This window comes from Pseudopodoces humilis, chromosome 12 (assembly GCF_049639895.1).
Source record: "Pseudopodoces humilis isolate 2021_Gansu_Grassland_sample_001 chromosome 12, ASM4963989v1, whole genome shotgun sequence".
In the NCBI taxonomy this organism is placed as follows: Eukaryota; Metazoa; Chordata; class Aves; order Passeriformes; family Paridae; genus Pseudopodoces; species Pseudopodoces humilis.
Window position 1 is genome coordinate 2,409,115 of NC_142211.1, and position 27,929 is coordinate 2,437,043.

At 44.3% G+C, this 27,929-nt stretch overlaps 1 pseudogene; it reads right to left on the minus strand.

The window, feature by feature from the left end:
• Positions 1 to 144: 144 nt before the first annotated feature.
• Positions 145 to 27,929, minus strand: LOC148183276 (uncharacterized; annotated as a pseudogene).

Consider the following 27,929-nt stretch of genomic DNA (forward strand, 5'->3'; position numbering starts at 1 on the left):
TTGTAACTATAGGAACATAAGTTTATAATTTCTCTGCCCAATGTCTGTGTACTTTCATCACTACATCACTCCAAGCTCTTTCCAAGGCTGCAAATTGAACCTTTCTGCATCTGTACAAGTTTCTATTCCTCGGTTTCCAACATCTCACCTCTCCCTTTGCACTAAAAAATCTCTGTTAGTGGAATTGGCAATCATCCATTGCATACACTGAAGCAAACAAGGCACTATTGTTAATAGTACTATCACAATCACTAAAGTGTATAAACCTGTTTTAAGGCATTTTTTTATCCAAGGTGTTAAACCCCATCCATTAACCAAATCATCTAGCCAGGTTCCATCATCTACTCTGATTTTTGACACTCCTTCTTTGAGCTTTTGTATACTTTTATAAATACTTTTGGAATGATCCGAGAGATTCATGCAACACATTCCTTCAAAATCTTCACATCCATGTCCATGTGCCAACAAGAGAAAATCAATTGCTGCCCTGTTTTGTAAAGTCGCATGCCTAACATCTTTAACATCTGCTAAAAAACCACTCAATACAAGGGGCGTAGCATTAGATTGTTTACTCAGCCAACATCCCAATCCATCAAATTGCTTTAGTGCTTCTGCAGATGCAACAGGTTGCATAAGAAGGGATGCTGCGAGACTTTCCATAACCCCAAGGATTAAAATCATCCTTACACTCTACTCCGTATTGATGAATAAATTACCTTTTTCATCTACGTCTCATGTCAACAATTGTTTTCATACTTGGAGTCAACAAGGTAAGCCTTCCCAAGGTACAAGGACCACCCTTGAGGTTAGATGGAATAAAGGACCACACTCTGTCTCCACAAACAAAAAATATTTCCTGCAGCAATTGAAGAAGAACAGAGCTGAATTACAGAGGTGTCATTACACCAAAAGGCTTGATTCTTATACACAGGGTGATGTGGAGAAACATCTTTCACCACTGATTGATTTTTCCCGTATAATTAAACTCAACACAAAACATTACTCTTATAGAGCCAAGGAGCTGTAATTCTTGGGGTTCAATGGATGCTTCAGGAAGATGGGGAGTCCACCATTCCCAAGTACTTGTTGGAGTCCAAAATTCCCACACATTTGTCCCAGCAAAAGCACCTCGCATCGCTTTATAAATTTCTTCTGGTATCGGCCCAATCTCTACTGGTACACTAACTAGACAAGTTGAAAATGGATTTTCTGGAGTGGTAGAGGATAAACATATGTTATCTAAACCCGAAGCATTAGCTAAGGTCACCCAAACATTGGTCCTAGGCTGGCTAATGGGCAAAGCTACACTTCTAAAAGCAACTAAAGTGAACAAAGTAAAAAATAAACTTAGCATTTGATAGAACCTCATATCTAACCAAGGGTAATTTTTTCTTTTGGCAAAAGAGTTTGGGTTTTTTGGGTTTTTTTTTTGGGGTTTATTTTTAAGGTTTTTTTCAAGCTTTAAGCTTCGAATAAAATCTTTAATATGTATATCTTGTCCTTAAAACTTATGACTATAATTTTTTTTGCTGTAAAATTTAAGGATATAATCTGAATTTTATCACTATTTTGCCAAAGGGATTTTACAATACTCTTATATTTTTTTTCTTACATTTCTAACATTAACAAATAATTTAAGATTTGCAGTTTCTGTTATAAAAACAGAAGGTCTCAAATTTGAATGACAGTCTTAGTGTAGTTCACATGTGCGTGTTTTCCTCTTTGGTCGTAGGGTCCTTAGTAGACTTTTTCTCGTTGTAAGGTTTCACGTTCTTAGCATCAATCCATCTGGGCCCTGCACCTGTAGAAACACAAGCAAACCCTTTGCCCCAAGTTATTAGAGGAAACAGACCTTCAATTTGCCCTGTTTTGGGATTTCTAATTAAAACTGGAGGATTCTCCTTTAATTTTGCATGTGTGCTATTAGAAAAATGCTTAAAAACTGGAGGATCAGGCTCTGCAAAAGAACTGTTCAGGAAATTATAAGCATACAAAGCTTTACTTAACATCATCTGTGGTATCACCTGTGCTACATCTCCCTTTTGCTGATCTAATATACATTTCAGGGAATGATGTGTTCTTTCTACAATCACCTGACTCATGGGAGAATAAGGAATTCCAAAAGTATGGTGTACACCCCAATTCATTAAAAATGTAGCCAATTTTTGAGCTGTATATGCAGGACCATTATCTGGTTTTATTTCTTGAGGTACTCCTAGGGATGCAAATGCTTGCAAGAAATGTTGACACACATGGTTTGCTGTTTCTCCTGTATGTACAGAAGGAAAAACTGCATTTGAGAAAGCATCCACTGACAGATGGATATTTTTATATTTCCCAAAGGACAGATATTTGGTGATATCCGTTTGCCATAATTGCAAGCTTTGCAATCCTTGTGGATTGACCGCTCCTGTAGAAACAGGAGGTTGCACCAATTGACAATCCAGGCATGTATTTATAATTGCTTTGGCCTGATCTCTAGAAAAGGCCAAACATTCGCATGAAGGCTTGTGCATTTTAATGAAAAAAAGCATGACTTAATTTTGCTTGTTCAAAAATATTCGGCAGGGTACTTGTAATAGTTAATGTCAATTTGTCGGCCCTTGAATTGCCTTCTGCCAAAAATCCTGGAAGTGATGAATGAACTCTAATATGAGAAACAAAATATTGATTAGTTCTGTGTTGCATGGTTGTATAAAGACATGAAAGATAGCGACATAAATCCTCATTACTAACATCCTTTAAAACTGTTCCCTGTATTTTCTTAACTATATTAACAACATCAGCAGAATCTGTAATCAAGTTAAAGGGTTCTTGAAAAAGCTGAAATGCTCTAACTACTGCTGCAAGTTCTACCACTTGTGTTGAGCCTCCCACCATTTGGATGCCTGATTCCCACACTTTAGTTATGGGGTCCTGCCGCACTGTTGCTGATTTATGCGTTGTTCCTGATCAATCAGTAAACAATGTCACACTGTTCAAAAGTACTTCACTCAACATGGGTTTCTCTCTAAAACTCAGCTTGGCCTGCAACAATTTATGGCTAGGAAAATGAATAGAACGAGTGCCTGAGTAATTCAACAACGCAATTTGTAAATCTTCTGATTGTTGCAATGCCCAATCAAAATATTGCTTCTTTAAGAACAAGTAAATTACTGCAAAATCCTGGCCTGCTATAGCCAGCAATCTTGTCCTGGCCTTGATTATAATTTGAGCCATGTCCTGGTTTAGGGCAAATTTGGGAGAAAACCTCCAATGCCCCCCCCCCCCCCCCCCGCCCAGGAAGCAAACCCATGTGTCCCCTTTCTCCCACCCCCCAACCGGTTTGGGAAGAGATTTCTCTGAGAGAAGTGGAAAAAAACCTGTTTATTTAACAGGCACAGCATTACCCAGCACAAGAATGAACAATATCAAATTACAAAACCTCTCGCTGCTCTGAAGAGATAACAAAATTCAGAGGGTCTCTTTCCTGTGGATGTTCGCTCTGTTATCAATCCCTCTGGCGCTGGAAAATGCCGCTGCCCAGGCTAGGCTCCCAGTAGTCCACGGGTGCAAGCTCCCGGTGCTCCCCCAAGTCCCCAGTCCAGAGCAGGTTCGATCCGTTTCAAGGAAAAGGGAAAGAAAACAGTCCAGGAAGACCTCTCTGCTTCGGCTAGCTGGAAAGCCAAGGCGATCTGTCCCTTGTTGTCTGTCTGTGCTGTAGTCAAAACCCCATCCTGGGATGTGGGGGGAGCAAATACAGTCTCTGATAACAGACTAGGTGCTTCTTCTCCACTCACTTTTACTCTTAGATGAAGTTTTAAGGATTCAAAACCTATTTCTGGGCTAGGTGGACGAATGGCGATACAATTTAACATCACAGTCACCCCAGGACAAGCCATCATTTCCATTGTTGTGAATATCGTTTTTGGAGACCTGTAAGGTAAAAAAACCACATTTTATTATTTATAAAGGATCTTTTGCAGAGATGTCCCATTGAAATATGAGACCATACAGCTGCATGTTTTCTCCCAGCACTGCAAGAAAAAAAAGGTTGTGATGTTATACAACGGCGTACTTGTCTTTGTTGAAATGCTTCTGCTACTCTATCAAGAGCCTTTTGAGCTTCAGATGTAAGAATTCTTGGGGATGTGATATCACAGTCTCCTCTCAACAAGTCAAAAAGTGGGGAGACCTCATCATTTGTAAGTCCTAGGACAGGCCTAACCCAGTTAATTTCCCCTAAGAGCTGTTGCAGGTCCTGCAAAGTATGAACTTTGATCTGAAGCTGTATTTTCTGCAGCATTATTGCTTGTTCTGTTATTCTCCATCCTAAATATTTCCAAGGTGAAGTCACGTGTATTTTTGATGTGGAAATTTCAAGTCCAGCCTTCTGAACTTCTGTGATGACACTATCACGAGCATCTTCCATCTCCTTTTGTGTTGGTGCAGAAATTAATAGATCATCCATGTAGTGCAGAATCTTCACTTGAGGATGTCTCTGTCTAGCTGGGGATTAGGCTTTTGCCACAAACCACTGACATATGGTAGGAGAATTTTTCATTCCTTGAGGAAGTGTCACCCAGTGATATCTTAACAATGGCTCTTGCCTATTAATACTTGGGATAGAAAACGCAAAACGTGGAGCATCATCTGGATGAAGTGGAATATTGAAAAAACGGTCTTTTAAATCAATCATGACTAAAGGCCACTTTCTTGGGATCATCACAAGAGAGGGAAGTCCTGGCTGAAGGGGTCCCATATCTTCAATCACTTCATTAATGTTTCTAAGATCATGAAGCAGTCTCCAGGTGTCAGAGGCTTTCTTGTGCACAACAAACACTGGTGAGTTCCAGGGACTAGTTGTTTCCTTGATGTGACCTTTCTCTAGTTGCTCTTTTACGAGTTTTGTGAGGGAACTCAATTTCTTTTCTTCTAGGGTCCACTGATCCACCCAAACAGGATCATTTGTTTTCCAGATTAACATCAGAGTGGTGAGTGCCTTCGTGGCCCCCACTAAAAATCCACTTCCAGTCTTGCTCCCCATTGAGATAAGTCTCTTCCCCAAACTGTAATAGGCTTCTTTACAACAAAAGGACGAATGACTGCTGTTTTATCTTCAGGTCCTTTGACCATAATCAGAGCTTCACTTTGCAGGCATAAGGTAGCATCCCCTATACCTGTGAGAGTATCTGGGGATGTTACTAGCTTCCAGTCTCTTGGCCAGAACAAATAAGAAATGACCATGACATCTGCACCAGTATCTAACAGGCCTTTAACTCTGATTGTTTTGTTATTATGCATTAAACTGCAAGTCAGTTTTGGTCTGTCACCTCCAATATGTTCTGTCCAAAAAATCTCTGGTGTCAGATCTGAGTCTTCTGTATAATGTTTTTGTCCCTCCTCCTCTATTAGTTTATGTGTAGTCGTAGTAGGCACTGCAATGGCTGTGGCTGTGTTCCTGCAGGAATCACTAGTGGAGGTTATAAAGCTTGAGCTAGAATTGTAAGCTCTTCATGACAGTTTGCTGAAACAATTGTTGGATAAACTACAAGGCCTATAATACAACAAGCATCCTTTCCCATAATCAAAGAGTCTTCCCTCTTTTCAGCTGTTCCAGTAACTCCTGTAGATATAGAACAATGAAGGCCATGCAAGAAATATATCAATTTGAAAGCTGCCAAGGTGCAGAAAGCCCCGGGGGATAAGAGGTCTGGGTCACTTGGGAGTTCTCTAACAATCTTGTTGACTGTGTCTGGCCTTGGTCTCCAAAGGACTCGAGCTCTCTCTGTTGAGCTGCCATTATTTCTTTCATCACACTGCAGCGCTGCACACTGGGAAACCCTTTTCCCGACAGGGGGTTTCCATCAATATCATATCTAGACCAACACCTGTTTAGATAATGTCTTCCTTTCCTTCATCTAGGACAACAGCCAGGTGATTTTATAAACTCTGCAGGTTCCAGACAATATTTTGCAAAATGTCCAGGCTTGCCACATCGAAAGCATATTTTATCCTTTAAATCAGCCTGAGACATTAGTTTAGAATTATATATAGTGAGTGCATTAACTGCTTTTGCAAGTCTGTTATCCAGTGCTTCAGCTTGAGTAGCAAGTCTTTTATCCATTACTTCAGCCTGAGCAGTTATAGCTCTTTCCAGTCTTTCTCCCAACGTATCAGCCTGGATCGTAGCTATATGCTGTGGGGTACTAATCTTGCTACAGGCTTCAATCATTTGTGAAAGATTTGGTTGTATATTTGGTAGAGCCCTAATAACTCTCTGGTATTCCTCATTAGCATTCACATATGCAAGATTCTGTAATTATATTGGACAAGCCATATCATCATCATATTGTCTTTCTAAAGCTTGAGTCAGCCTGTCTATAAAGGCAGTATAAGGCTCTGTTGGTCCCTGCTTTATTTGTGTATAGGCACTTTGTGGGCTTCCTACTGGCTCAACCTGTAAGAGTGCCTTTCTGGCTGCATCTTTAATGTCACCAAGGACCCCTCTCGGTAACTCCACTCGGTCCTCTGCTCTATCATGAGGTGCATCTCCTGCCAGATGTACAAATGTGAGGGCTGCATTTGCCTCCCTGCATAGTCTTCTATGAGTTTCCTAAGAAAACATCTCCACCATAAATCCCACAAAATATATCGTGAATCAGTTAGGATCATTGAGGAAATATTGCGACAGTCAAAAGGTGTCAAGTCCAAATTCCTAAAAATCCCCTTCAATAACTGCATAAAGTAGGGAGAGCCCAATCCGCTGTCTTTTATTGCCCTCCGTTAATCTTTTATACCATCATGTGATACAGGTTCCCATCAGGGGTTTGCACCCCCCCTTCCGTATCTAACCGGCAAAGCTAACAGCGGTTTACAAGCTGAGATCTTTAATTACTTTACAACATACGGCATTCCAATCTGTCAGGGAGCACTGTAAATCTTTCTTTATGGGCTCCCTTGTTTTACACCCAGAAGAAGAATTCCCCATCTCAGGTAAAGGAGGCGGGTTTAAACCTTGAGAATTGAAATCATATTCATCCTCTGATGTAGAATACTCATTTTGATCTCGCATATCGGCTTCCAAATTAACATTTTCAAGCTTAAAGCCGTTGGCATCCATTTTGTTTTCTGTCACTTCTGGGTTAGTTTCCCCTCCCTCTTCCTGACAGGGTTCCTCCCCATTATCCTGGCATGTTTCTCCTTTTTGGGGTGCAGTATTACAAGCGGCCAAAGGTGGTGTCTGGGTGGTAGACAGCCCCTGAGTTTTTAAAGATAGCCTCGGCTGCAGCATGGGAGAAATTCTAGAGATAAGAGAGTCAGTACAGGGATTGCTAAGAATTTCAATTATAACTATCTGCATCTGTAGAAATTTCTATTCCGTGGTTCCAAGAAGGGTCCAGCTGTTATAAGCCCAAATTAGCAAGTCAAAGTGATCTGAGTACAGATTTGGTGAAGAAACACCTGGATCTATTGGCATACCTCCCGACCAGGTAGGGCCAGGGCTTGGCCAGAGCCAAGGCCTTAACTGGAAGGGTCACCCTAATATATCCTACAAACAAGCTCTCAGTAATTGCAGTTAGGAAAGTTTCTTAAAATGATACGTCTTGAAGATAGCTATACGGTGGTATGTGAAAGCTTGTAAAGCAGCCGGCTTTGTCATTTATCCTTAGCTAAGTAGTCAATGGTATCATGAACAAACTGCAAATAACCAAAGGTCAGTGAATTTATGCTATGATATTAACAACATATACAGAACCATTAATACAGCATCAGAAACTGTCCGAAGAGATTGAGAGATTTTTTTTCCACACATCTATGCATATATGATATGATAGCAGAACAAAAGCAAGAAAGAAAGCACTAAACAGCTTGCAACTAATAATAGCCATAATTTGGGGTTGTTACTCATTCTTCTGTGCTACCTAAGGAAGATAAAACAGCAGAGGTTATTAGAAATAATTATGTTAATTGAACAGTGCAGAACATTTATACCCATAGAATCTTTGATGAAATTAAGGATCTAATAAACCGCATCTTCACATATTTTACACAACTTATTATCCTATATTCTTAAACAGTTGCTTACCAATTCCTCATCATAATTATTTCCGTTGGTTCCATCTTATAACAGATCTGTATCTTGTAATTTAAATAAGCAGATAACAACAGAACTTAACTTCATTAAAATTTAACTTCACTCATCTCTATAACAAAAGAATTGTATCTTGTAATGTAAATGAGCATATGTGGTGGTTTTAAAGAACTAGCTAAATATCACCAGAAAACTTACTCATCTCCTGCTGTGAGATATGGATTAGGAGAAGGGCAAAACAAGCTCAAAACTTAAAAGGAATAAAGAAAGTTTATTAATAGAACTACAAGAATAAGAAACTAAAATAAAACTTCCAGAAACCTTTCCTCCCCACCATTTTCCTTGCCCAACTGACAACATAGAGACAAAACCTGGTGGTTAAAACAGTACCAACTATACAATAGTCCTTTTATCAATCTTTGTAGAGAGAGGAGTTTTCTCTTGTCATTCTATGGAGAGTTCTCCTCAAGAAAAACAGTTTTCTTGTGGCATTTCATGTCCATGATTAACAGCCACCCGGAAAAAACTCTGCCATCATGCCCTCCTCCCATTTTCACACCACTCAGAGGTGTGTTCATGGGCCATGAACTCAAGGGGTATTATTTTAAGGATCAGTTATTCAAAGGCAAAGGTTCTCTGTCTGCCTCTGTGATCATCTCTGGGAACAGAGGTTTTCTCCTTTTCTCCCTGGGGGCCAAGTCTCTCCATCAATTCTCACTTCTCTGTTTCAGTATCTCATGGGATCACAGCTGCTGAATCATTTGCTTAGCTCATCAATGGATACCTTTGCTTAGATTTCACAGTTTGAATAGTTCATTCCCCCCATACGCTTTTCATGAATTAAAGAAGGTATTCAAAACATTATTGTCCATCTCTATGGCCTTACCAAAAGAATATTTCAGCTTATTAAAGCATCTCCTCATTCTCCTTCCATCTGAGGCTCAGCTCTTCCTTATACTGACTTTGATAGTTTATGCTGTCTCTTTACATGTTAATCACTCTCCTCTCTCTGGAAAGGGATTAAATCTGCAGGTCTCATCTGGGTACTGAAAGGGTTAAAATCTGACCCAAGCCACAGCATGTATTCATGGTGTCGGATTTCAGGTCCAGCAGCTGCAGGGAAGGAGCAGACAGTTCTCAGCTTAGAGCTGTCTGTGTGGGCCTGGGGGGGGGGGGGGGTCAATAGCCGTCCAGGGACCCCTGGGAAGAGCTTTGGCCACCCTGTTGGTACAGGACCCGGAGGACTTCCTGGGAGAAGCCAGCGCCACAGCACAGCCTAGCCTGGCGTGGGGCCGAGGCCCCACAGCTTCCATCCCCTGCCTGGGAGCCGCTGGAGTCTGGCTCAGCCCTCCCCCACCAGGCCAGACAGGCCGTGAGGGGGGGGTGGGGGGGAGGGCTGATGCACTAGAGCTCTGTTACCTTTCAAGGCCAGAAACAAAGAGAGCCAGAAGCTCTTGGGCTTAGGTTTAAAAGGTGGTATTCACAAAGTTGATCTCACTTTTCAGTGATGAACAATACTGACAATTTTCAGAACTGGCCAGCTATTGGCCAGATTTCAAGCAGAGAAGAAACTCTGAGCAGCCTCTCTCAAAGCTCTCACTTCCATGTTTTAAACTTTTTTTTTTCCTAAATGCCAATCCATCATAGCATATTTCAACAGAACTTAAACTTAACTTCACTGAAACTTACCATCACTTAAGCATAACAGAAAGTACACCTGAGAACATAAAGTTAACATTACTGAAACTGAACAGAAGTTGATCTTAATAGAATTAACAGACCTAAAAGTAACAGCACTTAAACTGAATAACAGTTAACTTTGCTTAAACTTAACAACACTTAAACTTGACAATAATTAATCTTGACAGAAATTGAACTTAACAGAAGTTATCTTAACAGAACTTAACCTTAACAGAACTTAAATTTAACAGAACCTTAACTTGGCAGAACTTAAATGTAACAGAACTTCAAATTAACAGAACTTAAACCTAACATCACTTAAATTTAGCAAAACTAAAGTCAGAGTTGAGAATGTTCCTTTAAAAGTTCCAGATAAAACAGAATTTAACTCTTTTTGACTCCATTGTTATGAAAAAGCTACTGGAAATTAGTCCTACAACAGTTAAACATCAATGAACAACATGCAGGCAAACAACTGTTTCATAACTGAAATAGCAGCAACATGGATTTACTGGAGAGATTATAGAGGTGTGGCAATTATTATTTTATGTAATTTAGTTTTGACAATAGCTCATGGTAAGTGCAAATATTATTGAAAATATTCATTCATAGGACTTTTTTGGTGTAAGCATAACTTCGCCAGGGTATTTTGAAGTGCAGCTTTGCTCAGAAAAATGACAACAGTGTATATCTTGGCAAATTGCCCTTCAAACCTGCTCAGTTCGCAGATAGTAAGACAGCTTTTCAAGATTGCCTGTGCAATAGATTTTAGCTTGGACTATTAAAAGTAATGGGATATAAATATTTAAGGCTAATGTTGTAGTTAGGGCCTGGCAGTGCGGAAGAATTTGGGATGTAACGGAAAGCCAGTAACCCACCCCTCTCTCTAGGATAGTAAAACCTCCTGCAATTAGCCAATAGCACCTAAGTGTGATGTAAGCAGGTGGGAGTAACACAGTGACCCCAGACTATAAAATGTTAAGTTTCCCTGCAATAAATCGCCATATTCGTCATCCATCACATTGATGCTGTGAGATGTGGTCCGTGCGGCTGGGGATAGCCGCCCGTGCTGGAGCTGGCCAGGGCACCTACCTTGCTTGAAAACCCAACAGGCTAAAACAGCAAGAACCTAGTTATATAATAGTGCCATGAGTTTTGCACAAGTAACTCAGGTCAGTGGGTGTGTAAGACTGACATTTGTATATAAACAGCTTCAAAATCGTGGTTTCATATTATTCTTATGGAGTGAGATAATGTTTACTGCACTTGTGGTCCTGTTTCGATATAAAGTCAAATTTCAATTTGTACGTGACAAGGAAGAATAACTACACCTGAATCACTAAATAGCTGTACCTATCCAAAATGCTGCCACATGTGTTGTCATGGTGAAAGAGTCACAAAATTACCTTATTAAAGCTGTAGGGTAAAAAGCAAGCAAACTGGTAAAGCTGGCACAATTCTGCCTGCCTTTGCAGTGGAGTTTCATGTGCCAATAATATCTAATTCTCAAATAGCTGCTGCAGATAAAGCTCAAGGTTTGCCTTCAAGTGAGCAAAGGAATGCCCGATTTATGAGTGGCATGGGCCTGTCCTAGCTAATTGCTCTCAGTAAGTGTTGTGAATCATGCAATGTGCTGACAGCAGGCTTGAAAGTTAATTGCTGTTCTGTTAATATCCACCCAAAATATTTGCAAGGAGGCATCTCCCAAATTTTCTAAGGGGGCACCGTATCTTACTAATATGAATTTTCCTGTCCAAAAACTGAAACATTATCCACTTGCAAATATTTTTACAGGTATATACGTTTCTGTTTGTCATGGCAATAGCTAACATCATTATAACTTAGCTAAGAACCAGTCCAATCAGACCTTTAAATCAAAATTCCTGAAAAGGGAGTATACATACCACATGGCAAGTTCTACCAATCATGCAATATATCAGTATTTCTGTTAAAGAATTTAGATCTTGCTATGTTACCGATATGCAGGAAGACACTACATTCACCATGAGAGCTTTGAACATCTCCAGTAAACAATTCTGTTAAAATCTACAGCTCACTGAAAATACAAAGCTGGTTTTAACAGAATTCCAGTAAGGATGTCACAAATATCATGAAGATAGCCCATCTGTATTCTGGGGTTTGAGTATGCAGCGTCACCTGTTAACTGAACAAACTCTCCCATACTAGTCTCCGCATTTCTCTGGTAATAAGGTAACCTAAGATCTCTGTGTTTCAATGCATCCTCTTGGCATTCTGACAGCGATGTGCCATAGCTTCAGCATTGTCCTGGGGTGACTTGATGATGTTTTTATCCCCAATCGTCTGTTCTGTTTATGCTGGATATTAAGTTCTGCACCTTTAAGACTGGTTCTGAGAGTGAAGGGGGAGAAAGAAGCGTGCAGTTTGTTTTCAGAAACTGCACTCACTCCCCCGCATGCTGCTCTGGACTATGTTGCCTGCAGCACGGACAGACAGAGGGACAGAGCTCTCCTTTGCTTTTAGTTAGTTTTTAGCCCACTGAGGCAGAGAAGTTCCCTGGACTGTGGTTTTTTTTTTCCTTTTTCTTGGATCTGTTCAAACCTGCTCTGGACTGATACCCCAGGAAAACACTGAGAGCTGATGCCTGGGCCTCAGCACTTTCCAGCACTGAGGGGACTGAGTGAGCCGAGCTACACCCCACAAAAACGACTTTCCTGGATTTGCCATCTCTTCGAACAGTGGGAGGATTTGTTGTTTAATATTATTAAATTTTTTGTGCTTGCAGATACTTTGTATGTTAAACAAACAGTTTTTTCCACTTTTCCCCAAGGAAATCTTTTCGCGTACCAGTTGGGGGGGGGCACTTAAATTTGCTTTCTGGAGAGACTCCATTTGGAGGTTTTCTCTCAAATTTGCCCTAAACCAGGACCAGCATTTTGTGTAGGCTATGATCCTGCCATGTGCTGTGATTTCATGCCTGGGGGGCTAAATCTGGCCAAGGGGCCATCTGTGGGCAGGGGGCTCTGAAGCGCCAAGGGAGCTTCCAAACCCAGGGGGCCAAAACCGGCTGCTGGGGATGCCATTAGCAAAGCAGACGTGGTGGGGGGGTATTGAGAGACCGCCAGGTATTCACAACCCTTCACAGAAGTAAATGTGAACACCTTTTATTTCTATTATTAACACACCTTTTATAGGGTTTTACAGGGTCTGCGGGCTAAGCAAGTTACTACTGGTTAATGCACACAAGGTTACATTTTTTCCTTTGTACACAAGAATATTGTTTTGCTTTACTCTCTCTTCTGCAGGAAAGTTTCAAGGACTTGAGCCTTTAATATCACGACTTATTCCAGAGGCTGGTTTGTGCAGACAGGCTTTTACTAATATATTGTGTCCACTTTCTGCTAAAAAACTCACTACAATTCCCCCTTTCTCTTTTTGCACAAACCAGGCTTTGGATGCGGCTCATTCTACACTTCTACAAAGACAAGATAACATACAACTTAAAAGTATCATCCCAATTAACACTATAAGTAGAATCCGTCCCCCCTCTAGCACAAGAGACCTCAGCCATCCAGTGATACCCCAGCTGGCGAGCCAACTTCCAATGGGGTCGCTATCTTCCTTTAGGGCATGTAACCCATCTTGCAGCTGTTGTAGTTGCTTATGGATGGAAACTGAATGATCAGTAAGATTCAAACAGCACATGCCTTCAAACTCCTCACAACCATGTCCTTCTGCTGAGGAAAAAGTCGATTTCAGCTTGATTTTGTAGTACTGCATGAAGTACACTGCTTACATCGGCTGAAAGTTCACTTAGCATTGTTGATGTTAGGTTTAATTATTTTCTAGTCCAGCAAGCGAGCCTTTTTAGAGTTGCTAAGCTTTTAGCGGCAGCTGCTCCTGGAATGAAGAAGGAGGTTGCCCATATTAGACCACGATTCCAAAAGTCTGGTTTTCTAACATCATCACATTGTAATTCATTCAGGCTTCGCTTTGACCGTTTGATATTTTTTATTTTGCTAGCTACATTTAGCAATTGATGTAAGCTTGGGTGGAACAAAGTAAGTTCCCCAAGATAACAGGGTCCTCCATGTGGACTAGCAGGAATTCCATTCCATGCCCTATCCCCACAGATTAGGAATATGGAACTAGGTAATCGCTTTGGTAATTGTCCTGTGAGATTGCACTGTGAGTAAAAGGCTTTACTTTCAGTGTTAGTAACGAGATCAGCTATAGGGTTGACTGCAGCTCAGTGCTGCATTACTTTGTCAGGATGACTTTTCGTCGGGGGTTCAAACATTATCCATCCACCTGAGGTACTGGTGGAACCTAAGAAATCTAATTCTTCTGAGGGCTCCATGGTAACATTAAGAACTTTGATAATTTTTGCTTGCCAGCAGGCTTCAAGTTGTCTAGATGTGAAGCCAATGGTGCGATTGCACTCTTGCAACACTGCCAATCGATTCAGCTGAGTCTCGTTACTAAATAAACCTTTAAATGCTGGAGGATCCCATTCAGGGACTCCTACGAGACAGGTGCGAAAAGGATCTCCAGGTGTGGCTAAGCTTAAACACATTGATTTTTGACCTGTCAGGTGTGCTAAAGTGACCCATATGTTCTGTCGCTTTTGGATGTTAGTTAGCAGACAGTTGGTCAGGACTATACACAGCACAATTACCATAAGCAGTTTGTTCCATGTAAATGACACCATACTTGCAAACTCACAGCTAAAACTTTAACGTTAAGTGAACTTTCAAAAGATGGTTTCACTAGTTCTTGAAGGGGGAATACTTATACTTTATACTAACATAACAATTACTACACAAGCTAAACTCTTTATCTTAAATTATTATCTAACTACTTTTAACACACGTGCTCTGGTATATATGTAGTCTAAGCGTGAAAGCAATTTGCTGAAAGGATACACACACAACTACAATTTGTTTTATATGCAATTAGATAGAGTCTCTGCACTCTTCTCAGACCTTTTACAGAATTTTCTCACAAACAGACTATGACTTGACATGATTCAGTCTTGAAACATCTGTTGCTCCCGTGATGTCAGCTGGCAGCCGATCAGAGATTGACTGAGGGTGTCAACTATTGAGAGACCGCCAGCTATTCACCAGTCTTCACAGAAGTAATCGTGAATGCCGTTTATTTCTATCTTTAGCACACCTTTTATAGGGTTCTACAGGGTCTGCGGGCAGAGCAAGCTACTATTGGCTAACACACACAGTTTACATTTTTTCTCCTACACACAAGGATATTGTTTTGCTTTACTCTCTCTTCTGCATGAAGGTTTCAAGGACTTTAGCCTTTAATATCACGACTTATTTCAAAGGCTGGTTTGTGCAGACAGGCCTTTACTAATATATAAAATATATCAACAGTCAGCATTCTGATTGTTCTTCAGATCTTTCATTGCTGGTTTGGTCCATTGGCCAGGCACCCATAGTGGTCCAGCATCTGTGGAAACAGAACTGTAACCGCCCCCATTAAATAGCAATGGATTTGGTCCCTCCCAGATACCTGTCTTTGGATTCTTATAATTTAATTTCTGGGGTAGCTTGCATCTTTGCTTGACTATTATGAATTACCACCGGGGGTTGCTCTGAATCTCCAACTAAACTGAGGAAATTTAGAGTGAATAACACTTGCTGCAATCGAATGGTAGGGTCTAATTGTTCAGGTGGTTTTTGTTTACTTAAATACTCTTTTAGGGTCTTATGGGCTCTCTCTACAATGGCTTGTCCAGTTGACACATGGGGAATTCCAGTTATATGTTTGACTCCCCATTTTTGTAAGAACCGAGAAACTCGTGTTCCTACATATGCAGGCCCATTGTCTCTTTTCAGTTCTTTTGGAACTCCCATTACAGCAAAGCATGCTACTAAATGTTGAATTACATGTATTCTTTTTTCTCCTACTTGTGAAGTGGCCCAAACCATTTTTGAAAAGGTATCTACTGTGACACGTACGTATTTGAGGAGACCAAATTCAGGCACATGTGTTACATCCATCTGCAAGATTTCATAGGCTTGAAGACCTCTAGGGTTAACACCTAAGCTTAGAGTGGTTCCATATTGACTGCATTGTGGACAGGATTTTACAGTGCCTTGTGCATCTATTGAGCTAATGTTGAATTGTCTCTGTAAGGCTTTTGCGGCTTGATGAAAGAGAGCATGACTCTCTCTTGCAGCTGCGAAGGAGTCTCTTGGTGCTGCAACAACAGGACTGAGAAGCGTATCAGCTTTTGCATTGCCTTCTCCAAGACCTAATTCTGTTTGATGACTGCGAATGTGAATGATGCAACAAGACTCGTTTCTGTCCTCAATAGCTCTTTTGATTTGAAAAAATAGTTGACACAGTCGCTTATTAGCTGGTGGTTTGATGAGAGCATCTTCAATATGTTGTACCACTCCTACCACATACAATGAATCTGATACAATGTTCAGCTTTCTGTCTCGCCAATGAGACAGTGCCCATGAGACAGCTGTAAGTTCTAATGTCTGCAGTGAGTCATATGCATCTCCATCTATGGTTTTGCTTCTCCAACTCGAGCCTTCTCACCAGGTACAGGCTGCTTTTCTTTGCCGACTTCCTGCGCCAGTATATACTGTAAGGCCTTTTACCGGCTGCTTCACGACTTTGGGCTGTTGCGACCATTGCTCCTTTAAGATGATCTGCAGGCGTGGATCTTTAGGTTGCCTGTTGTGTACAGTTCCTGGATAGTTGAGCAGCACTAATTGAATTGGTTCTGAGTGTCTCAGCATCCACTCAAATTTTTCTACCTTTATTGGTAGACTGATATGTTCTGGCTCAGCACCACTAATTTCCACAATTCATGTTCTTGCTTTTTTAATGAGATAAGCAATTGCTTCTGTCCTCTGCCAAATACTCATTGGTGGCGTATGCGGCGTAAAAATCCACTCAAGGATCGCTAAAGGCTCTGCACATTTCCTTGCTGATTGCACTGACTGTACCTACTTGACAGGCTGCTTGGCATCTTGACAGCTCCCAGGTGGGTCTTCTCCCCCTTTCTCTTTTTGCCAAGCAGGCCACTGGAATATGATAGCACACGGGGCAATAGGGTGGTTACAAATCAGAAGTCCTAAAAGCACATCTGGCAATCTTCTGTCTGCTAGTGTTGAAAGCAGTTTCTTCCCTAGGTATTGGAGACATCTCTTCTGTTTTGAAGAAAGGGTAATTGGAGTTTGTGGGTCTGTACCTTTTAAAAGGTCCATCAATGGTGTCATCTCATCATTTTGGATACCAGCAATGGGTCGTACCCATTGCAGATCTCCAATAAGTCTTTGTGCATCATTAAGGGTGTTGATCTCAACAGTCAATTTTAATTTTTGTGGGTGGACTGATGAAGATGTCAGAATCCACCCTAGGTACTTCCATGGAGCTTGCTTTTGAATTTTCTCTGGGGCAACCACCAAGCCTTTTGCTGCGAGTTGGGCGATGATAAATGTAAGATCTTCATCTTGGAATGGATCATGTTGACAAAACAAGACGTCATCCATGTAGTGATAAATAATTGTCTGGGAGAGTTTGGCATGCACAGGTGTCAGTGCCCAGTGCACAAACAGTTGGCACATTGTTGGAGAATTTTTCATCCCTTGTGGAAGGACCACCCACTCAAATCTCTGAGATGGACTTCCTTTGTTGATTGATGGTAAGAGATGTGGATTGATTGAGAAACCACCAGCTATTCACAACCCTTCACAGAAGTAAATGTGAACGCCATTTATTTCTATTATTAACACACCTTTTATAGGGTTTTACAGGGTCCACAGGCTAAGTAAGTTACTATTGGTTAATGTACACAAGGTTACATTTTTTCCCTTGTACACAAAAATATTGTTTTGCTTTACTCTCCTGCAGGAAAGTTTCAAGGACTTTAGCCTTTAATATCATGACTTATTCCAGAGGCTGGTTTGTGCAGACAGGCTTTTACTAATATATCGTGTCCACCTTCTGCTAAAAAACTATCTACAGGGGGGTAATTGTGCCACGAGGGCAGGTGGAAAAGGGGCTGCTGAGGAAAGAGTAGGCAGTTAACAAGTGGCGATAGGGGGAGCGGACAGTGGAGGAGAGAGCACCCGGGAGACCAAGAGGTCTGGGGGAGGCAGCTTCCAAGGGCAGCTGAGAACATGAATCTACCTGAGTTTCTTTAAATGTTACTATAATAATTCCACGAGTTGCAAGATGCCTGGATGGAAATGCATCGCCTGTATTCACAAGTTCAAAAAGTTTGTGTCCTATTACCTGCCAGGTGTCTAGCTGAAAAATGCTGGCTGAGGGGAAGTCTTTTACATGCATGGAAATCCAATCCAGCAAAGCAAGTAATTTACTATCAGAACTGTCTCTGTTCTGCCAGTGTAAAAGCCGCTGTAAATTCTCTAGGATCTGCTTTTGCTCAACTGACAGCTTTGCTCCCATGATCTACCCTGCTGCTCACCTTAAAGTGATGAATGCGCACACTGAGATTTAGTAAGGTGAAGGTGGGGGTCACTTGGGGTTCCTGGAACTGCCACCTGAGTTCGCCATTGGTATAAGCTGCCTGGGGCCGCTTTGTAATCCTCTGCCTGGGTCTGCTGTTGGGATCTGCTGCCTGGGGCCGCTCCTTGGGTGTGTTCAGCTTAGGTCTTGGTTGCAGTTGTCTGCTCTTCGCTGCAGGGCGATCTTCCACGTTCAGGCGCCAGCTGTGGGTGAGGGTCTGTAGTGATGCAGAGTCCCCAGGCAGGTGCAAAGGAGAGCCGCTTTATTGCAAAAAAAAGGCCTTTTTAAGCAGCTATCATATCAGCTACATAGTTTTAAATCATAAACATAATTCAACCAACCACCATACACCACAATGTGAACATGCAAAGGTTATATAACTTGTTTTTCTACCTCTAATTCAGCTGAGTCACTTTCCCATAGTCCTTAGCCAAAATAAGAAGCCTGAGCCATGATTTTACAAGGCCTTCCTTTTGTAATGTTTTACCTATACGCAACAACCAAGTCAATGTTGTGGTTTTAGCAGTAGCTAAAAATTACTAGAATACTTATTCATTTCTTGCTGTGAGATATGGATTAGGAGAAGGGCAAAACAGGCTCAAGACTTAAAAGGAATAAAGAAAGTTTATTAATAGAACTACAATAAGAAACCATAATAAAACCACCAGAAACCTTTCCTCCCCACCACCCAACTTTTCCTTTGTCCAACTGACAACATAGAGACAAAACCTGGTGGTTAAAGCAGTACCAACTATACAATAGTCTTTTTATCAGTCTTTGTAGAGAGAGGAGTTTTCTCTTGCCATTCTATGGAGAGTTCTCCTCAAGAAAACAATTTTGTCATGGCTTTTCATTCCCATGATGGCAGCCACCCAGAATAAAAAACAACTCTGCCATCATGCCCTCCTCCCATTTTCACACCACTCAGAGGTGTGTTCATGGGCCATGAACTCAAGGGGTATTATTTTAAGGATCAGTTATTCAAAGGCAAAGGTTCTCTTCATCTGCCTCTGTGATCATCTCTGGGAACAGAGGTTTTCTTCTTTTCTCCCTGAGGGCCAAGGGTCTTCATCAATTCTCACTTCTCTCTCTCTCTGTTCCAGTATCTCATGGGATCACTAGTCCACCATCTGCTTAGCTTCATCAATAGATACCTTTGCTCAGATTTCACAGCGTGAATAGTTCGTTCCCCCCATACTCTTTTCATGAATTAAAGGCGGTATTCAAAACGTTATTGTCCATCTCTATGGCCTTACCAAAAGAATATTTCAGCTTATTAAAGCATCTCATCGTTCTCCTTCCATCTGAGGCTTGACTCCTTCTTTTACTGACTTGGATGGTTTATGTTGTCTCTTTACATATTAATCACTCTTGCTTTCCTCTTTCTGGAAAGGGATTAAATCTGCAAGTCTCATCTGGGTAGTGAAGGGGTTAAAATCTGGCCCGAGCCGCAGCAGGTATTCATGGTGTCAGATTTCAGGTGTCTCTCTCTCAGTCCAGCAGCCGAAGGGAAGGAGTAGACAGTTCTCGGCTTGGAGCCATCTGTGCGGGCCATGTGGGGGGGGTGTCGGCAAGTGTCAGCAGCTGTCCAGGGTCTTCCTGGGAAGAGCTTCAGCCACCCCGCTGGTGCGGGACCCAGAGGGCTTCCCGGGAGAAGCCAACGCCGCAGCATAGTCTGGCCTGGCCTGGGGCCAAGGCTCCTGCAGCCTCCATCCCCACCCAGGAGCTGCTGGAGTCTGGCTCAGCCCTCTCCCCTCAGGCCAGACAGGCCACGAGGGGGGGACGGGGGGATGGGGGTGGGGGGGGCAGCTGCACTAGAGCTCTGTTACCTTTCAAGGTCAGAAACAAAGAGAGCCAGAAGCTCCCAGACTTAGGTCTAAAAGGTGGTATTCATAAAGGTAATCTCACTTTTCAGTGGTCAAAAATACTGTAAATTCTCAGAACTGGCCAGCCATTGGCCAGATTTTAGGGAGGGAAGAAACTCCCAGCAGCCTCTCTCAGAACCGTCACTTCTGTGAGTGTTCCTTACTTTTTTTTCTAAATGCCAATCCATCACAGTCAACAAGTACTATTCCACACACTCCAAGAACCTCCTAGACTGCTTTGTCTCTGCTCTGTTGTATAGCCAGCAGACATCTGATAAGCTGAAGTCCCCCATGAGGAAAAGGGTTAGCAATTGCGAGACTTCCCTCAGCTGCTTATAGAATATTTTTAGTGGGTTGATGCTGGCCAGATGCCAGGCACCCACCAATGCCATCCTATCACTCCCCTCTGCAGCTGGGCAGGGGAGAGAAAATATAATGAAGGGTACATGGGTTGAGTTAAGGACAGGGAGAGATCACTCACCAAATACCATCACAGGAAAAACAGGCTCAAATTAGAGATATGAAGTGAATTTATTACTAACAAAATCAGAGCAGGATAATGAGAAGTAAAATAAGACCCTTAAAAACATCTTTCCCCCGCACCACCACTCCCCAGCAGCACAAGGAGGCAGGAAATAGGCATTATGGTCTGTCCATCACCCATGGCTTCTCCTGCTGCTCAAGGAGAGGAGTTGTTCCTCTGTTGCACGGTGAGGTCCGTCCCACAGAAGACAGTTCTCCATGAACTTCTCTGATGTCACTCCATCTCACAAGCAACAGCTCTGCGGCCTGCTGCAATGTGGGTCCATCCCATGGGCAACAGTCCCCTTCCCCCCCCTGGGCCCGGCCACTCTTTGTCCTTTGTTGAGCACCCACTAAATATCCACAGTTAGGTTGTCTCCGCAGGTAATGGGTAAAAATTCCACGGGCAGGCCAGAACAACAACAAAAAAAAAAAAAGGACACCTAACCCTCAACACTATCCACCCCGAATTTTTTCCCATACCAAAATGTTACATCAAATATTAAACCTTTAAATTATACATGAACACATACTACTTTAACTATATACACATGTACATACAGATACAGATACAAGCACAGTGTCATGGGTAGTTCACCCTAAAACCAGGTCCCCTTGGGGTATGCACCGGGTCGCTCCATCTTTTTGCATCACCCACCAAGTGCAACCTGGTCCCTGAGCAAAGACAACCCCACGGATTGGATTGTCTTTGCTGGAGGCAGAATTAACCCAAACAGTTTTTCCCAGCATACCTCTCATATGTACCACTGGAACCTTATCTCCATCTGTCGTTCTAAAGGGCTCAGATTGGGCAGGGCCTGCTCGGTTAGTGGAACCTCGGGTGCTCACCAACCATGTGGCCTTTGCTAAATTAATCTCCCAGTTCCTGAAAGTTCCCACACCCAGTGCCTTCAGGCTGGTTTTAAGCAGGCCATTGCACCGTTCAACTTTTCCAGCAGCGGGTGCATGGTAGGGGATATGGTACACCCACTCAATGCCATGTTCCCTAGCCCAGGTGTTTATAAGGCTGTTCTTGAAATGAGTCCCATTGTCTGACTCAATCCTCTCAGGGGTGCCATGCCTCCAAAGGACCTGCTTTTCAAGTCCCAGGATGGTGTTACGGGCAGTGGCATGAGGCACAGGGTAAGTTTCCAACCATCCAGTGGTGGCTTCTACCATTGTGAGCACATAGCGCTTGCCTTGGCGGGTTTAGGGCAGTGTCATGTAGTCAATCTTCCAGGCCTCCCCATACTTGTATGTGGACCACCGCCCACCGTACCAGAGGGGCTTCAACCACTTGGCCTGCTTGATCGTGGCACACGTCTTACAGTCATGGATAACCTGGGAAATACTGTCCATGGTTAGATCCACCCCTCGGTCTCGTGCCCACTTATAGGTGGCATCTCTCCCCTGATGACCTGAGGCGTCATGGGCCCATCGAGCTAGGAACAACTCTCCCTTGTGTTACCAATCTAAGTCTATCTTTGACACCTCTATCTTTGCAACCTGATCCACCTGCTCATTGTTTCGGTGCTCTTCATTAGCCCTACTCTTGGGGACATGGGCATCTACATGACGGACCCTCACAGACAGTTTCTCTACCCTGGTGGCGATGTCTTTCCACTCATCAGCAGCCCAGATTGGCTTTCCTCTGCGTTGCCAGTTGGCCCTTTTCCACCTTTCCAGCCACCCCCACAGAGCATTGGCTACCATCCATGAATCAGTGTAGAGGTAGAGCTTTGGCCACTTCTCTCTTTCAGCAATGTCCAGGGCCAGTTGAACAGCTTTGAGTTCAGCAAGTTGGCTTGATCCACCTACTCCTTCAGTGGCCTCTGCGACCTGTCGTGTGGGGCTCCATATGGCTGCTTTCCACTTCCGGTTCATCCCTACGATGCGACAGGAACCATCAGTGAACAGAGCATAGCGTGTTTCTTCTGCTGGCAGTTGGTTGTACGGTGGAGCTTCTTCAGCCCGTGTCACTTGTTCCTGCTCCTCTTCATCAGTGAGACCAAAGTTTTCACCTTCTGGCCAGTTTGTAATTATCTCCAAAATCCCAGGGCGATTTGGGTTTCCAATACGGGCGCGCTGCGTGATGACGGCGATCCACTTGCTCCATGTAGCGTCGGTGGCGTGGTGGGTAGCAGGAACCTTCCCTTTAAACATCCACCCCAGCACTGGCAGTCGGGGTGCCAGGAGGAGTTGTGTTTCTGTGCCAATCACTTCTGAGGCGGCTTAAACTCCTTCAAAGGCAGCTAAGATTTCCTTCTCCGTGGGAGTGTAATTGGCTTCCGACCCTCTAGCTTCGGCTTCAGAATCCCAGTGGTCGGCCTCGAGTCTCTCCAGGCACTTTCTGCCAAAGGCTCCAGGACAAGCCATTGTTCCCGGCTGCAGAGTAGAGCACGTTCTTCACATCTGGTCCTGTTCTGACTGGGCCAAGAGCTACTGCATGAGCGTTCTCCTGCTTGGTCTGAGCAAAGGCTTGCTGCTGTTCAGGGCCCCAGTGGAAATCATTCTTTTTTCAGGTAACCAGGTAGAGAGGGCTCACGATCTGGTTGTACTCAGGAATGTGCATCCTCCAAAAACCTATGGCACCTAGGAAAGCTTGCGTTTCCTTCTTGCTGGTGGGTGGAGACATTGCAGTGATCTTATTGATGACCTCAGTGGGAATCTGACGCCGTCCATCTTGCCACTTTACTCCCAGGAGCTGGATCTCTCGAGCAGGTCCTTTGACTTTGTTCTTCTTGATGGCAAAGCCGGCTTCTAGCAGAATCTGGATGATCTTTTCTCCTTTCTCAAATACTTCCATTGCCGTGTTCCCCCACACAATGATGTCATCAATGTACTGAAGATGTTCTGGAGCCTCACCCTTTTCCAGGGCAGCCTGGATCAGTCCATGGCTGTTACTGCTGAAGATGAATAGATCACGCGGACACAGATCGAGGTGCGGTGGAAAGAAGAAGGAGGTTTATTTTTCCCCCCAGGATTTATAGCCTCCTGACCACGGCCAGGGATTGGATGGTCAGGATAACACTTTCTCACTGCACTGGCCATGAGAGATGCCCATCACAAGATGTGTAACAGAAAGAATGTACACATATCTATGTTTACAGTTACTGTCCTGGGAAAGTCTTTAGAAAACTATGTTAGCAAGCTCAGAAGCTGAGTTTTCAGGGGGACACATGGCAGATGGTGGGGCTGTGCTTCCACCCCTGGGGCAGTCAGTTCCAGGTGTACTGCACTCCCCTCCACGTGAAGGCAAACTGAGGCCTGCATTCTGCTGCCAGGGGAATGGAGAAAAATGCATTAGCAATGTCAATAGTGGCGTACCACTTCGCTGTCTTGGACTCCAGCTCGTACTGGAGCTCCAGCATATCTGGCACGGCAGCGCTCAGAGGTGGAGTCACTTCATTCAATGCACGATAGTCCACAGTCAATCTCCATTCTCTGTCAGATTTGCGCACAGGCCAGATGGGGCTGTTGAAGGGTGAGTGGGTTTTGCTGACCACCCCTTGGCTCTCCAGCTCTCAGATCATCTTGTGGATGGGGATCACAGCATCTCGATTTGTCCTATACTGTCGGCGGTGCACCGTCGAGGTGGCAATTGGTACTCGCTGTTCTTCCACTTTCAGGAGTCCTACTGCAGATGGGTTCTCTGATAGTCCAGGCAAGGTGTTCAATTGCTTAATGTCCTCTGCCTCCACAGCAGCTATTCCAAAAGCCCACCTGAGTACCTTTCGGTCTTTGTAATAGCCATTCCAAAGGAAGTCTATGCCCAGAATACACGGGGCCTCTGGGCCGGTCACAATGGGATGTTTCTGCCACTCCTTCCCAATCAGGCTCACCTCAGCTTCCAACAGAGTCAACTGCTGCGATCCCCCTGTCACCCCAGCAATGGAAACAGGTTCTGCCCCCACATGTCCTGATGGCATTAGGGTACACTGTGCACCAGTATCAACTAAAGCTTCGTATTTTTGTGGCTCTGATGTGCCAGGCCATCGGATCCACACCGTTCAAAAGACCCGGTTTTCCTGTGCCTCTTCCTGGCTAGAGGCTGGGCCCCTCTAGCACTGGTCATCCTCTCCTCCCTGGGCATACATGCTAGAGGTTCCTTCAAGGGGATCATCCTCTTTTCTGTAATGTCTGGCAGTTTGGTCACGGGAGGTTGAGGCTACCTTCACTTTAGTGGAACCTTTCTGGTTAATGGTTCCCTGCCTGAGTTGACGCACTCGTGCTGCCAGGGCAGAAGTGGGTTTCCCATCCCACTTTCCCATGTCTTCCCCATGGTCACATAGAAAGAACCACAGCCCAGTTCGTGAGGTGTACCCTCTCTCTCTAGCTGGGGGACGTGGGGCTTGGAGTTTTGGGCTTGTGACCCGCACTGGTGCCATATGGGAACTGCTCTTCCTCATCTCTTCCCTCATTTCCCTCATCTCCTCTTTGAGTTCCTTAATCACAGTGAAAATCTTAGCCTGCTGTGGGCCATGGACCATACTGTCAAAATGTCTAAGTCTGGTGGTGACAGAACCCACCATCTCTTGGCTGTTATCGGCATTAATTGTCGCAATGAAAGTGGTGTATTCACGTGGCCCTAGATTTGCCAGACTCCACAACATCTGCCCAGTGCACCTGACTTTGTCGGGGTCATTATCATGCTGTCCACCCCTCCCAAAAAGGACCTCTAATATCACCACTTCTCTCAGCTGTTGGATCCCTTCCTCAATGGTTTTCCAGTCCCTTCTACAATAGTGCTCTTCCATTCTCTCTCTGTGGACAAACCTCTCTCTTACACTCATCAAAAGCCGCTCCCAGAGGGAAAGGGGCCCTGGCTCCCTGACGATTATCTGATTCACACCTGAGTCCTGGGTCAAGGGTCCCACATTCCTTGCCTCACCACCATCCAGTTGCACGCCTGTACCCATAAGGTCCCACACCCGAAGTAACCAGGTTGTATAAGCCTCACGCCCCCGCCTCACAATGTCTTTTTGCAAGTTACGGAGACTGTCATATGTCAGAGACTCAGTAATGATTTCAACTTCTGGCTCCCCTGTGGGTTGTGAGGGCCCTCCTTTCTTATCCTTATCAACAGGGTGCTGTGATTTCATCTTAGACTTCCTCGTTTCCACAGGGCCAACAGCTGCTGGCTGTGACTGCCCTTGTGGTTCAGCTGGAACCTGGATGGTTGTAACGTCTGTGGGTTCCACTGCAGCACCATCAGACTCTCCCTCTTCGAGGCAGGGGGAGGGTTTCTCAGCAGCTGAAGAAATGCACTCCTTTAGCATCTCATGCATCGCCCTCACCAGAACCCCCACCCACTGTGGGTGGTTCATTTCTGAGGTGGGCTGTGGGACAGGGGCAGGCTCTAGAGCAGCACCCCCTGTCTCTGGGGCTGTGCCAGGCTCTGGAGCAGCACCCCCTGTCTCTGGGGCTGTGCCAGGCTCTGGGGCAGCACTCCCTGTCTCTGGGGCTGTGCCAGGCTCTGGAGCAGCACTCCCTGTCTCTGGGGCTGTGCCAGGCTCTGGGGCAGTACTCCCTGTCTCTGGGGCTGTGCCAAGCTCTGGGGCAGCACTCCCTGTCTCTGGGGCTGTGCCAGGTTCGGGGGCAGCACTCCCTGTCTCTGGGGCTGTGCCAGGCTCTGGAGTAGCATCTCCCGTCTCTTTCCCTTTGTCTTTGAAGGCTAAGTAGAACAGGCCTATCAGCAACACCAGCCACTGTATGATGTCATTAGCATCCAGAGAAGATTTTAACCCTTCGAAAACTGGTGGGGTAGGCCCAAGGAACTGGGTGAAAGGTTGGGAGAAAATTTCCCCAGCTGTCTTTTTCTCCCAGTAGGTACCATTATTAAAGTAACCCGAAAACCATCCAGTTAGTGTGTGACAGCTCTGAATCCATGAGCCCGCCGTCCAGAGGGCGTTAAACATCCATGAATTCCTCACCTTATCAACCCACAAAACAAGCTGGATAATAGCCACAGTAGCCTTAGTTATAGGACCCATATTTAGGTAAGGTGAAGCAAATGGGAGAAATATAGCTGTGACCACATGCCCCCCGAACCTGGGTAAGCTAAACAACATGGTTCTACCTAACAAGGTTTCTAAATCCAGCACACAAAAGTTAGGTTATTTAAGAACTGTTATTCCTTTTTTGCCCTTTTTCTCTCAGTGCCCCACGTTGGGCAGCCAAAATCTGTCTTGGTTCTAGAAGACAGGTGTCTGCTAGGGAGAGCAGGAGCCCCCCTTGGGATGAAAGAATGTAGACCCCCTCCCTCTGAATTATTATAATTTTGAAATCAAGGGGCCTTTAGGCAGAGATCTGGGGATAGGAATAACAGTTCTTTACTAGTATAACCAGGCAAACAAACAACAATAACTACAGCATTAACAAGAAAACAGAACCAGGGGCCCCGTGACAGCTTTCTCAGTTGAGACGGGATGGAGGAGAGGCTTTGTTTTCACAAACCCCCTCGGGCGGGCAGTCCCGGTGCTCCTGCAGGGCTCTGAGGAACAGTCGGCTGGAACAGCAGGGACGAGCTGAGATCCTGGGCCGGTGGCTGAGGTGTATCAGCAGCTCCGCGGCCGTGCCTGGCACTGCCACACGTCCCGGCAGGGCAGGGGGTGCGAGGCCACCAACGAAGAGGGAAGAAGAAGCAGCAGCTCCGTCTGGGTGATGGCGAAATTCCCTTCTCTCCACCTCAGCAGCTCCGTGACCCAGCAAACGAATGTCTTTCCCCGAAGCCGAAGAAAACCAGCCAAAAACTGTCCCCACCCTCTTTTCCTGCCCCTTCCCCTCCCTGGGCCCGGCCACTCTTTGTCCTTTGTCGAGCACCCACTAAATATCCACAGTTAGTTTGTCTCCGCAGCTAATGGGTAAAAATTCCACGGGCAGGCCAGAACAACAACAACAAAAAAAAAAAGGACACCTAACCCTCAACAGTTTAAAAGGTGGTATTCACAGGTTGATGACACTTCTCTTTGGTGAACAACACTGTCAATTCTCAGAAATGGCCAGCTATTGGCCAGGTCTCAAGCAAAGAAAAAACTATCAGCCTCTCTCTCAAAGCCTTCATTTCTGTGTTTTTTTACTTTTTTTCTTAAATGCCAATCTATCACACCCCCTTATCCCCACGTGGCTGAGGTCCAAGATGGAGCCAACCACATGCTGGCCAGCCACGTGGTGGACCCTCCATCTTACCCTTACCCTTCTTCTTCCCACAATCCTTTTCACCCACCTGTCCCTTCCCCCAACCCTTACCCTGCCCACAAACCTTTCCTTCCCTCGGACTTCCCTCCTCCCTCCACCAT